Source organism: Bos javanicus, chromosome 17 (genome assembly GCF_032452875.1).
Source record: "Bos javanicus breed banteng chromosome 17, ARS-OSU_banteng_1.0, whole genome shotgun sequence".
In the NCBI taxonomy this organism is placed as follows: Eukaryota; Metazoa; Chordata; class Mammalia; order Artiodactyla; family Bovidae; genus Bos; species Bos javanicus.
The window spans coordinates 6,533,381-6,547,993 of NC_083884.1; the positions used below are offsets into that span (position 1 = coordinate 6,533,381).

Sequence of the window (14,613 nt, forward strand, 5' to 3'; positions counted from 1 at the left end):
AAATTATTTCTGATACAGATTTTTTTTTTTTTTTAGATGAAGGAGAAGGTGCAAGGAATACTGAGTTTTTATTTAAATGAGCCGAGATTTGTGCCTTTAAACTTCCAATTAAGGAGCACAGTTTTGCTGCTGAACCTTCTATAAACCTATCAGTTAAAAGCTTGTGTAGTCTGATGGCATGTCACCTCCAGCCTTTGATTAGTAAATTCCAGGCCAAGCTAAAACACTTAAGCAATGCTACTACTTGCCTTAATTTGGAGAACTAGATCATTACAGTTTAGTGATTTAGATAAATCCTGCAGTCTATACTCCTTCCCTCTGTTGAGACCTGTGGAGTAGCCACTCAGGACCAAATTTCACACTATATTTTCCTTATAAGAAAATGCCAAAGAAATGTGTGTTGATGGAACTTATGAGGGGCTCATGGCATTCCCTATCTGAAATTACATTGTCCAGCCACTCATTTATGAGTTGTCTCCTCCTATAAAATGGAAGCTCTGTAAGACCTCGTCTTCTTGAGCCCTACTATGTCTTCAGATCACCAAGTGGAGCTCAACAAATATTTGTTGAATGGATAGATTCATTCACCCAGCCACTCCCCAGTTCTTACAGATGAGAAAAATGAAACCTCTGCCTTTGAGAGATTCAGTCTTTCAAAGGAGACACAAATACCAAATGACTACAATACAAGTACATGAGCCTCGGGGAAGGCAGCAAACACTAAATATGAGTTTAGAAAATATAAGCCATGTACTACTTTCAAATATCATATATGTACTATTATATGAACATGGACATAGCCATTATGTTACCCACCACTGATTGTGCTGTGCTTAATCACTCGGTCATGTCCGACTCTTTGTGACCTCATGGACTGTAGCCCGCCAGGCTCCTCTGTCCACAGGGATTCTCCAGGCAAGAACACTAGAGTGCGTTGCCATGCCCGCCTCCAGGGGATCTTCCCAACCCATGGATCAAACCCAGGTCTCCCACATTGCAGGTAGATTCTTTACCGTCTGAGCCACTGATTACTTATTCAATAAATAGTCATTGGGTACTTGGGCAATGCTACCATCCTTATAATTGAGAATCAAGTCAGAGTGTGAAGCTGGCAGTCCCAGGGCAGAGGCAGCTTAGAGTCAAAGGCAAGCCAGGGTAAAGCTGGGGCTGATGAGAGGCTCAGCCAATCTAATCATTGCCTGAGGCGGCAACTAGTATTGGAATATTTGAAAGTCAGGAGGGGGCAGAATTCAGTAATTTCTTTAGGGTCTCAGCTTTTGAATAAAATGGAAAGGCCATGATGTCTGGAGCTATTCAGGATGCCCATGAAGTCAGGAAGACTGACTAGGAGATAATTTATCCCTCTTCCCCTGGTTGTTTCCCAGTTTCAGGCTTCTACTTTTCAGGACAGAAGCAGGACTTGGCCCAGAGCCCTGACATCAGAATGTCTTCAAATGTTCTCACTCCACCCACCCCTGGCTTAAGAACCTGGGGGATCAGGGACACAGGACTGGAGGTCCTTTAGATAATGAGCCACCTGGTACCAGGACAAGTCATCTCTTCTATTTATTTATTATGTGCAAATTTAATGAAATTACATCTGTGACTTGAGTTGGACTCCAAATGATGACTCAATGCACAGTTGATACAGTTGCTTTGTTGGTTAGCAGTTAATAATGATAATAGTAGCTAATATTCATTGAGTGGTGATCATGTGCCAGGGCTCCCTTCTAGACACTTTCAACTGACTGACCAGTTTAACGTTCAAAATCACCCTATAGCGTGGCTACTGTTAATATCCCATCTTACAGATGAGCAGACAGACCCAGAGAGGTTAAGTTCAGTTCAGTTCAGTTCAGTCGCTCAGTCGTGTCCGACTCTTTGCGACTCTTTGCAGCACGCCAGGCTTCCCTGTCCATCACCAACTCCTGGAGTTCACTCAGACTCACGTCCATCGAGTCAGTGATGCCATCCAGCCATCTCATCCTCTGTCATCCCCTTCTCCTCCTGCCCCCAATCCCTCCCAGCATCAGAGTCTTTTCCAATGAGTCAACTCTTTGCATGAGGTGGCCAAAGTACTGGAGTTTCAGCTTCAGCATCATTCCTTCCAAAGAAATCCCAGGGCTGATCTCCTTCAGAATTCACTGGTTGGATCTCCTTGCAGTCCAAGGGACTCTCAAGAGTCTTCTCACGAGGTTAAGTAGTTTGCCCCAAATCACACAACTCATAAATGCCTACATGTGACAGAAAGCACCCACCTGGCTCCAGAACCAGCAAACCCCTAACCACTGAAAACTGCTACCATTTTTTGAACACCAGCTAAGTGCCAGGGGCTTTATATTTAATTTTACCTCGTAAGTCTATTTCAGACAGCAACACCACAAGGTAAGCATTCTTTTTCTTATTTTTCAAAGATACCATGGATAGCCCCAAAAGTTCTGAAATCAGGGTGTGAACCCTGTCTGTCTGTCTAAAAGGCTTCTGCTCCCTCCACTGCTCAGAGCTTCTGTGACCTTTCTTTCCACTGACCTTGAATACTATCTTACCCAAGTCTTGTTTTGTCTATGCCTGTTTTATTTAGGCTTCCCTAGTTAAAAATAGCAACAACAAGTTCTAATTAAGTGTTCATTAGGAGGTCCTGTGTTCCTTTCTGAGAGCCATAATCTTTCACACTAATATACCACCATATATATTTCCAATAATATTCATTTACAAGCCTGTGTGCCTGGAGCCTGTGCTCCACACGAACAGCAGTCATCTTAACGAGGAGCTTACACACTGCAACTCAAGGGTGGCCCCCATGCACCACAACCAGAGAAAGCCGCGGAGCAACAGCCAAGACCCAGCGAAGTCATAAAGAAGTACATTTTTAAAAAGATACCAAAGGGTTTTAGTTAATTACAGGGGACTGGCCACTTGTATTTACCATTACTGTTTGAAATTATACAAAAATGACAGAAAATATAAAAACAGAATGTTAACCCACAATAATAAAGATATTGAGAGAGAAGATGATCAATCTAGGAGGCCAGTATCCAAAGAGGAAGAGACCTGGGAAGAGAGAATAGACAGAGGAGGATTACAAGAAAAAATAATTCAAATTTTTCATCCACAAACGAAAGACATTTTCAGACTGAGATGATCAGTGGAATGCCCAGCTCAACAGATAAGAAAAGACCCACAATGTTATGAAATTTCAGAATGTTAGGCATAAAGAGAATATCCAAAAAGCATCCAGAGAAAAAAAACAGGGGACATAAAAAGTCTGAGAAGCAAATGGCATGGCAATTCTCAACAGTAGCATTGAAAACTAGAATAGAACAATGCCTTTAAGAAGTCTAGGAAAGGAGGAAAAAAATTCTGGGGAAAATTATTTATTAAAAATTATACTTGAATTTAAATTTCATCCAAATCATCAATCAAGTAGGAGGTTAGAATGAAGATGCTGTCAGATATGCATTTCAAAATTATTCACTGCCAATATGTCCTTTCTCAAGAAGCTACTAGAAAATGTGCTTTGCCAAAATAAGGAAATAAAGCAGGAAAGAAGAATGAAGAAGGAGAAGGTCCATATTCACAAAGTGAATGGAATCCCCAGGAGGATGATGATAGGATTATTCAGGAAGACATCTGTGTATCAGACTAGGGAGCAACCAGGGAACAAGAGGCGACAGAAGGTACCAGGAGCATGTCTCTAAAACAAAGATGAAACTGATAGACAAAAAGATGTTTGGCTGTCCTGAGATGCAATTTATACTTAAATTAAAAGCTTGGGAATAAATTAGGGACGTGCAAATGTAAGCAAGAAAAAATAATTCAGTAAAATTTAAAAAAATGTATATATATATATATATATATAACTACAATATACTACATAACCCAGCTTTAAATCACATTAACCCAGAATATTTCTTGGAAGGACTAATGCTGAAGCTGAAGCTCCAATACTTTGGCCACCTGATGTGAAGAGCAGAATCATTGAAAAAGACCCTGATACTGGGAAAGATTGAGGGCAGGAAGAGAAGTGGATAACAGAGGATGAGATGGTTTGATGGCATCACTGACTCAATGGACATGAGTTTGAGCAAACTCCAGGAGATAGTGAAGGACAGGGAAGCCTGGTGTGCTGCAGTCCATGGTGTTGCAAAGAGGTGGACATGACTTAGTGACTGAACGACAAAAACAACTCATTATTGACCAGAGATGTATTGTCTTTTGTTACCCAAAAGTTCTTGACTGGAGACGTGTCAATCTGGCTTAGATAATAAATCGCCAGCCACAGGCCTTAGTTTCTGCAAAAATCCTCTGGTCAATAATGAGTTAACATAATAATGTTATTATAAATCTTGAGTACTGAGTGAATAAAATTATGACGTAATTGTGCTAGAAGAATGGATAAAAAGACCTGGGCATGATATAGGCATAAACGTCTAAGAGAGGTAAACTTCCATTTTCCATAGTAAAATAAACAGATACTGTGCATGACGAGGGGGCTTCTCTGGTGGCTCAGCGGTAAAGAATCCGCCTGCCAATACGGGAGATGCAGGTTCTATCCCTGAGACAAGAAAATCCCCTGGAGAAGGGAACAGCAACCCACTCCAGTATCCTTGCCTGGAAAAATCCATGGACAGAGGAGCCCAGTGGGCTGCAGTCCATGGGGTCATGAGAGTTGGATGCAACCTAGTGACTAAACAACAGCAGTAAATGTAAAACAAGAAAATAATTAGCAGTGCAACACTGTTTTTGTCTGAAAATGAAGGTAAATGTTAGGAGAAACAGAAAGGAGAATTGAAAATAGTCACCTCTAGGAATCAGGAGAAGGAAGATGGCACAGACAGGTTTTTAGAGATTATGACAGAAATGTTTCTGCACTCCTCTTTTTCCTTGATCATAGATCCCAATTTTACTCAGGAGAGCAATATGCCACGGTAAAATACCAGGTGCTTCTGTACTCCTGCAACTAGATGTAGCAAAATGGACTTCCTGCTGGCCCGTGAGATGTATGCAGAAGCTATTGTTCATTCCCTTTTCTTCTTTCTACCTCCTGGACTGCAAACATGAAAATGGCTGGGGGTTACTGTCCCTAAGGACAGAGGAGCAGAAAGCTGAAAGGAGCTGATGTTCCTGATAACACTGGGAGCTGCCAAACAAGGCCTGGACTAGCGAGCACTAAATAGCTTATACTATGAAGGAAAAAAAAAAAAGCCTTATAAATTAAAAATACTACCATTTGGAAGTTCCTGTTAAACGCAGCTGAATCTAATTCTAAGCAATCTATATACTAAAAGTATGTAGCTGGCTTATTAAACTGTGTATGTGTACCTTGTACAAAAATTAAAATTGAAAGAAGGGATGCAAATGCATAAAGAAAAGAATTGCCAAATACCCACTTTTGGAAAAGTTCTTTAGGACTCTGAATATCTACTGATGAATTACTTGTCTGAGATAAAATATATCCTGGATGAAACTTATGGTAGATGAGACATTACAGGAAAAAAAAAGACTTGAAGATACAGTAACAGAAACTGTCCTAATAAAAATGCACAGAGAAAAATGAAAAGGCCCTCAGTAAGCTGTGGGATATCTTTAAGAAGCCTAATATGGATGAAATTGGAGTCCCTGAAGAAGAGGGAGGAAGGAAGAGATGGATAAAAAAAAAAATTGAAGAAATAATGGCTGAAAGTTTTCCATATCTGGTGAAACCTATATATCCTTTATTTTAAAATAAAATAAAATTTTATTAAATTAAAAAAAAATGTATTAAATTGCTCAAATCCAGTGACAAAAAGAAAATCTTAAAATCAGTGTGTGTGTTGGGGGAAGGGAAACATGCTAGATACAAAAGGACAGCAAAGATTACAGACGATTTCTTATCGGACACTATAGAAGTGAGAGCACATTGGAATAATATCTACAAAGTAAAAGGAGAAAAACCAACAATTGTCAACCTAGAATTCTACCTTGAGACAAGTGAAATGAAAGCACAGACTCTTGCGATGCAGTAAAAGCAGACCTAAGAGGGAAGTTCATAGCAAAACAAGTTTATCTCAGGAAACAAGAAAACTCTCAAAGAACCTAACCTTATGTCTAAAGGAGCTAGAAAAAGAAGAACCAACAAAACCATGACTGGTTCCCAGATTCATAATTTTGGAGTTTCTCTTCTCTAATGCAAAATCTCTTTTGTCCATGCAGAGTGACACCTGGCTATCACACTGCCCTGAATTGGGAGAATGGGATGTGAGGAACCCATGCAGTTATTATGACTCTCCCATACATATGCTCATTTTTCTGTGGAGCTCTCTACTGAGCCACCCATGCCAGAAACCTGTCGATCATCAACCTGCCCATGACGATGCAGTTATAATTTCAATGTCTGTAGCTGGAATGACTGAGAGAATGATTTCTTGTTAACAGGGAAAAGGAAAAAAAAAAAAAGGTTCAGAGATGGAACATACGTTCAGGTTGGAAGATGCTGAGATTGTGGACATGTTGATTTCAAGGTGCTGGCAGGGCATGCAGGTGGAGATTTCTAGCAGTCAGTTGGAAATACCACTGTACATGACAGATTGCTGCTCTTGGTTACAGAAATGAAAGCTCAAGAGCTTTTCTGAAAAGTTTAAGCTGTGGTTTGACAGGAATCATACTGTTTCTAAGAGGGAAAACACTCAGGAGCATTCGCCTGTGGAGGATAGACCACAGGGAGGAAGGGAAAGAGAGAATAGAGGAGGAGGGGGGCATGGCGTTTGGAGAACGCTTCTCTGGCCAGTAAAAGGCCAGGCAACACCAGACACAGTTTTTGTAGCAGATCCTTTACTAGCAGTTCTTCACAACAGGACTTCTTTCTCCTTCTCTGCCTGACAAAATCTCTTCCCTCTCTCCCTATTCCCTGTCTTATCCTATTTTGCTAGCCTGGAGCCCTCTGTGGGAGAAGGCGGCATGGAAGACAACAGTCTGGCTGTAGAATTTTCACTCTGCCGCATTAGGAAGGCAGACAGTAGGGAAGAGGTTCACAGGAAAAGTCTTGAGGCTCTGGCTGCCCTTTTTGATTTGTGCATTAATGCTGCGGAGTTGACAGCCTGCTTGAGAGAGGCTGAAGAGATGTGTGTTCTGCACATCTGAAATTTATTCCTTTCACTCTGGAAGATGGGACACCACATAACGGCCATGGAGAAGTAATTTTGACCCTGCAACGATCTTGGCACCAGTTCCAGAAAGACATATGGACATAATCTTTGGGACATTTGTAGAACCTTCCCTTGAGGACTGTCTTTGCAGGCTTGGGTTCACTTCAAGACCTATGGCACTCACTTTAGCTTGGGTCTGTTTCTACTTAAGAGATAAAAAGCTAAATTGTATTCCATTGGAAGAACTAAAAATATTAATGTAAGAGCAAGTCATCATTATGACACATATCAATTTCTCACCTCTGAGGTGGTGCACAGAAGCAGGGCCCTGGATAATAACCCAGCCATGATTAGGAGAAAAGAGGTCTGGTGGATCTTAGCACACACTGTGAAAATATGAGTTTTCACCATGCTGGGAGCCAGTATCTTCGGCTATAAACTCACAGAGAGGTGACAAAAATGTCTTCTTAGGAATGAAAATGTGCTTAAATGTTATTCTGTAACAAGCTATTCTGAATCTAGGACCCTACATATCAGGTATATTTAAGGTATATTTATTCATATATTATATTAATCTCACTGGAACAGATTTCAATCTATATACATTTTTATTTTAAAATAGATGAGATAGCATAATAAATCCAGCTAAGTTTCCCCTAAGTTTCTGTGTGGGTTTAGAAAGTAGCCACTTACTCAATTTAAACTTCATTTATGGCCTTCATTTAATACTAGTCCTTTTTTTCCTTGATAAGTCTAATGTGGTGATAGAAAAAACTCAGAAAATATCAAAGCTCAGCCCTATGGAAAATGACCACGCCTGCCCCAAAAGTCACCCCTTAAGACTAGCTCCCAGAAGAATGCCAGTTAAGAGGTCTGCTGGGAGACAATTTTTATTCATTTACTAGTGTTTTGTGAATCCCCTTTGAGAAAATTCTTCGGAGTTGTACTACTGGGAAAAGGAGAAAGAGACAAACTGCAGAGACAGACATTCCCTGGGGTATGAGGTCTCCTTTGCTCCATGGTTTTCCCCCAAGGAAACACTCAGAATCACCTTGCTAAAAAAAATTGACTTGGCTAATGGCCAGCTTTAAAGGACAGGTTTTTGGTGTTTTTGTTTTTGTTTTTTTTTTGTCTCAGTGGTCACTACACTATCAAGATCTAAGTAAATGACTGTTCTATGAACCTTGGCTGAGAAAAATGAGTGACCACAAACTCTCCTGTATTCCTTCTCATCATGGTTATATGTGAAGTCAGTCTTATAGAATCTGATGATAGATCCAGAGACTTATAGATCTTAAAAAGTCTCAAGAAGTCACCTGGTCCAACCTCCTGATGCTCAAGGTTAGTGAAGAGCACACTGCAGGGATGCTGGGACACCAGCTGGCTATCAGGACTTCAGATGATGTTTGGGAATGCACGAACAAAATCCCTCCACCCACATCTGAGAAAGACTGGAGGGATATGTGTTCAACATGTCTATAGCTTTCTTTTTGTGGCTGGAAACAAGACGGCCAATGGGTCCTTAGTTTTATCCAAGTAGGACAAACTTGTTTTCTTAGTTCTGGTCCAAAAAAATAAATCAGGAAAGGGCTCTGATTGATCTTACTTTAGTCAGATATTTCCTTCCTTCAGGACCCAAGAAACCATAGCTGTGAGTGTATGTGTGTGTGTGTGTGCAGGTGCTCATGTGTGTATGCACACAATAACCCTGGCTTGATGGGTATGTAACTTGTACAGTGGTGTAGGGACTTTTGCCTAGAAAGATCTCATGCTTGGCTAAAAGTTTTGCTATTGCCACCTAGAAATCCTCAGTAATATTTAGACAGTGGATTCTGAATTTTAATTTTGCACTGGACCCCATCAATTATGTAGCCAACTGTAGCATGGAGTCCTGGCTCAACTTGGAAATCCTGAACCAGGTCACATGGATGGTATGGGTCTAGAAGAGGAAATAATTCCTAGGATCAGTGGGTAGATGGTGGCCCGTACAGCTAGCACAGTTCCAAGAACTGAAAGGACATGAAACATGAAAGACATGGTCCTTGCCCTCAAAAATCTCAGTCTAGTAAGACAGATTCTCTTTTTGAAAAGTTGTTTCTGCAATATCCACATAGCCAAATGAATATATTTATCTTGAGTGCTAATGGGAACATCTAACTGCTGTAGGAAAGTGGAGGCGTCTCAAGAAATTAAAATAGAACTACCATATGATCCAGTAATTCCACTTCTGGGTACATATCCAAAGGAAACAAAATTGCTATCTTGAAAAGATATCTGTACTATGTCTATTGCAGCACACAATAGCCAATGTATAGAAACAACCTAAGCATGTATGTGTGTACACACACACACACATACACACACACACATATAGAGAGAGAGAGAATTTATATATGAATAATACTAGATGGAATATTATTACTTTTTAAAAAGAAAATCCTGTCATTTGTGACCATATGGGTGAAACTGAGGGATAGAGAAAGACAAATACTGCACGGTATCACTTACATGTGGAATCTTAAAAAAAAAAAAAAAAAGGTTGAACTCAGAAACAAAGAGTAAAGACGTGGTTGTCAAGGTCATTGGGGGTGGAGGAAATAGAAGAAGTAGGAAAAAGGGTACAAACTTTCAGTTGTAAGATGAATAAAGTCTGAGGATCTAATGTATAGCCTGGAAACTCTAGTTGACAACACTGTTCTGTGTAATCAAAATCTGCTAAGAGTGTAGAACTTAAATGTTCTCACCCCTCCCAAAAAAAGGTAAATATGTGAGATGATACATATGTTAATGAACTCAGTTACGAGAATTCCTTCACAATATATCTGTATATCACATCACCGTTTGTGCGTGTGTGTGTGTGTGTATGTGTGTGCTCAGTCAATGGCACCCCACTCCAGTACTCTTGCCTGGAAAATCCCATGGACGGAGGAGTCTGGTGGGCTGCAGTACATGGGGTCGCTAAGAGTCGGACACAACTGAGCGACTTCACTTTCACTTTTCACTTTCATGCATTGGAGAAGGAAATGGCAACCCACTCCAGTGTTCTTGCCTGGAGAATCCCAGGGACAGGGGAGCCTGGTGGGCTGCCGTCTATGGGGTCGCACAGAGTTGGACACGACTGAAGCGACTTAGCAGCAGCAGCAGCAGCAGTGTGCTCAGTCAACTCAGTTGTATCCAACTCTCTGTGACCCTCTGGACTGTAGCCTTGCACACTTTTCAGTCCATGGAATTTTCCAGGCAAGAATACAGGGGTGGGTTGTCATTTCCTACTTCAAGGGATCTTTCTGGCCAAGGGATCAAACCTTCATCTTTTGCATTGGCAGGCAGATTCTTTACCACTGAGCCACTTGGGAATCATCATATTGTACCCTTTAAATATCTTATAATTTTACTTGTCAATTATACCTCAATAAAGCTAAAAAAATGTAAGTAAAGAAAATATATGGAGAATGCCCATCTTTGCCTTCAATATCACAAAGAATAATTTTTATAAAACTGTAAGCTAGTCTGTGACTACAGATGGAAATAAAGAGTCTCTTGTACAATAAGTGATACCATTCTAGCAACAGTCACTATTATAGTCTGTTAAAAATATTTTCTCTACCAAATATATATGCACCCTAGTGTTCATAGCAGGAATATGATATTTATAGTAGCAGAGACATGGAAGCAACACAAATGTCCATTAACAAATGAATAGATAAAGAAGATGTGGTAGGTTTATTTATAGACAGTGAAATACTACTTAGCCATAAAAAAGAATGAAATAGTATCATTTGCAGCTAGACACAGACCTAAAGATTATCATGCTAAGTGAAGTAAGTCAGAGAAAGACAAATATCATATGATACAACTCATATGTGGAATGATACAAATGTAGAAAAATGATACAAATTAAATCAAAATAAACTTATTTGCAAGACAGAAACAGTCTCACAGACGTAGATAACAAACATACAGTTACCAAAGGGGATAGGGGCATGGAGGGATAAATTAGGAGTTTGGGATTAGTGGGATTAGCAGATACACACTACTATACAGATAAACAACAAGGACTTCGTGTATAGCACAAGGAACTATAGTCAATATTTTGTAATAAACTATAATGGAAAACAATCTGAAAAAATTCTTTATGCCAAGATCCATGAAGAATAGGACAAAGTAAGACCTGGAATGGTGCCTGTTGACTAGTAAGGCTATAGATGAATGAAGTGAAAGTGAAAGTCACTCGGCTATGTCCGGCTTTTTGCGATCCCATGAACTACACAGTCCATGGAACTCTTCAGGCCAGACTGCTGGAGTGGATAGCTATTCCCTCCTCAAGGGGATCTTCCCAACACAGGGACCGAATCCTGGTCTCCTGCATTGCAGGTGGATTCTTTACCAGCTGAGCTACCAGGGAACTTAGGTGGATATAAATAGGAGAAGGTAGTTGAATTGAAGAATAAAAGGAAGGAATGAAGGAAGGAGGGAAGTGATTTGGCCATGCTGTGGTTTTCAAGGTAGACAGGTTGTCCAGGAAGATGATGGGTGGAAACCATAAAAATAAAACACAAGCCATACCTAGAGCAATAAATTGTGTGAAATGTTAATTGGGTTTTACTCTCAGAACTCTTCCTTTCATTATTCTGTTTAACACCAAACATTAAAAATTTAATCAGAAAATTCCATCTGGCCAACAATTTTAATTTATGAAATTCCTTTTGCTTCTGAAAATTAAAAGCAATCCTCTGAGTGAATTGAGAATTCTAAGAGAGCCCCAAACAGCCCTGAACAAAGACTCTGGAGTGTCATTTCCTTTTATATTGTAACATCTTTGAGTCACTTGCAATGTATAAATAAACTTGTATTTTACAGGAATGCCTCTACAAAAAGCAGCAGCATGCTGGAATTCAATACACAAGGCTATTTTTAAAAGTGTTTTGATTTTTAAAAATTAATTATAGGCCCTAGATAACACAGGAGTTAGAACTTGGCTTACTACAAGTTTTATGTTGCTTAACAGTCTTTAAAACAATTCTTCTACATCTGTGTTTTATTTTAAGTGCACATCAATATTACTTGAAGATTTCATTGATTATGCTTGTCCTCTTCTACAGCAGGAAAATTGGGATCACTGATATTCTGAAATCAGTAAGCAATGCTGTTTACCTTTAAATACACATACACACACACACACATATATATATATATATATATATATATATATATATATATATACTTGGTGTTCCTATTTTTAGATCTGTTTGGTTTCCCTCAGTGTAAAATAAGGAGCTGTCTGATACCAAAATGAATCGTTGATACAAAAGTTGTTCCCTTAAAAACATACAAGAGAAAAGCAAGGAAAATTTTGAAGCAATGTTCATTTTGGCAGGAAGGTGTGTTCAACTGTAAACTTTTGAAGAAATAGCATTATTAAATAATGAAAACTTTTGGCCTAAATATATTCCTCCAATTGAACTCGTTAATTGATTCCACATCAGAGGATAACAGAGAAGAGTTCTTGACATAGAGGTTACTTTGATGAAACCAAATGCCTGGGAAACATTATAGTCTTTATCTTACATCAAAAGGCATAGACAGGGCTTCCCTACTGGTCCAGTGGTTAAGAATCCACCTGCCATTGCAGGGGACATGGGTTCAATCCCTGGTCTGTGAAGACCCCACATGCCGAGGAACGACTAAGCCCGTGCACCACAACTACTAAAGCCCACCCTACAGTCCCTGCTCTGCAACAACAGAAACCACGCAGGGAGAAGCCTGTCCACAGCTGGAGAGAAGCACGCTTACCATAACTGGAGAGTAGCCCCGCTCACCATAACTGGAGAGTAGCCCCGCTCACCATAACTGGAGAGTAGCCCCGCTCACCATAACTGGAGAGTAGCCCCGCTCACCATAACTGGAGAGTAGCCCCGCTCACCATAACTGGAGAGTAGCCCCGCTCACCATAACTGGAGAGTAGCCCCGCTTACCATAACTGGAGAGTAGCCCGCTCACCACAACTAGAGCAAGCCGTGCACAGCAACAAAGACCCGGCATGGCCAAGAGTGAGCAAATACACCTTTCTTAAAAAAGACATAGATAGTATAATACAGAAGTTGTAGAATTTGAAAATTTTAGACCTCAGAAGGTAAATGTTAACTGCTCTTTCAAGAAAATGGGCTTAGAATGGGTATAGGAAGAAAGGTATTTCTGCCTCTGTCTTGATTAACAAAGATTAAATGTCTATGCCTTATCTGTGTTTTTCCCTAGATAAACAATCCATGGGTGATTTTCTCCTAGGAATCCCTTTTGAAGAGAAGCAGGCATCAGCCAAAGTCACCAGAGGCAGGACAGGACCTCAGTTACATGACTCATGTCACAGAAGCTGATTTCCTTAATTTGGCCTGTCTTGCCACATTACACTTCAGACAGAGTGAAGATTACAACTTCCAAGCTTGTTGTTTCTTGACAATGGAAAATAAATAGCAATATTTTTTTTTTTGAAAGAAGAGAGAATAAACACGTTTGATTCAATGGTGCCATAGAAATCCAACCAAAATACAGACTCAATTTTATTTTTCAACTCCATGGACAACAACTATTAACTGGCACAGTGAGAAACACAGTTCATGTGATCTGTTACACAATAGAACCGATGCAAAGGGATATTATCACTTCGAAATAAGTGGCACCTTAGATCTCTCTTGGGCAAAGAGAACAGAAGGGTGTAAGGCTAAGGCTAGATAGAATTTCTAGAAAGACATAATAAACAATGTAAGCCAACAGCAAAATACTCTTGGTCTTCCTTTGGGGAAGTGAGCTACTATTCCAGTAAACAGAATTGCTGTCAGAGAGGTGGTTATATAGCTGCTTGTGTCCTCCTGTCATAGACCCCAAGAAAAAGGCCCCAGGCATCTAAAATGGTCACTAATCTTGAGAACTGAGCAAGATGAAGTATTTTCTTTCCTAAACTCACGCTTCTTCATTTTGACATCTGCTCTGGACACAAAACTCAGAGAGAGATTGTGCAATGTCAAACCAACCCTCATAAATTGTGAGAACACTTCATGGATTGTGTGTTTCAGTGTGGCAAGTAGAAGGGAATGCATTTAGTTAATAAATCTATATAAAATTTTAAAAGTCACGGGCTGTGAATCATGGCAAAATATTTCCCAGAGACACTTTACTAATGTACTATGGCAGCCCAAATAAAGATGAAAGCTTAGAGACTATTGGGCTAGATGGGTCCTTGTTATTTGCAAGCATGGCATTTTATATAATCTTACTTTTCCATGTCTTTTGAAAAATACAGTATCCAGTCCTTTTCTCAACATCATTTCTTTCCATTATTACTACGTGCGAAAGGGGGTGAAAATGCCTTTTAGCAGGAAAATTGGTCTAAGTGTAGAATCAACATCAACATGAAATCATTGTTGAGTCAAGTTATCGAATCTTATTTGTGAATTAGAATCTAGAGTCGGACTCCAACAAGGCATGAATAATGTCT

General features: G+C 39.8%; 1 long non-coding RNA gene across 1 annotated transcript; it reads left to right on the plus strand.

Annotated features, from left to right (window-relative positions):
• The first annotated feature begins 848 nt into the window (after positions 1-848).
• Positions 849-14,356, plus strand: LOC133228517 (uncharacterized). Its single transcript, XR_009730238.1, has 3 exons — positions 849-1,000; positions 12,170-12,257; positions 13,377-14,356. It is a non-coding gene; the product is annotated as an uncharacterized LOC133228517 (long non-coding RNA).
• Positions 14,357-14,613: the final 257 nt, after the last annotated feature.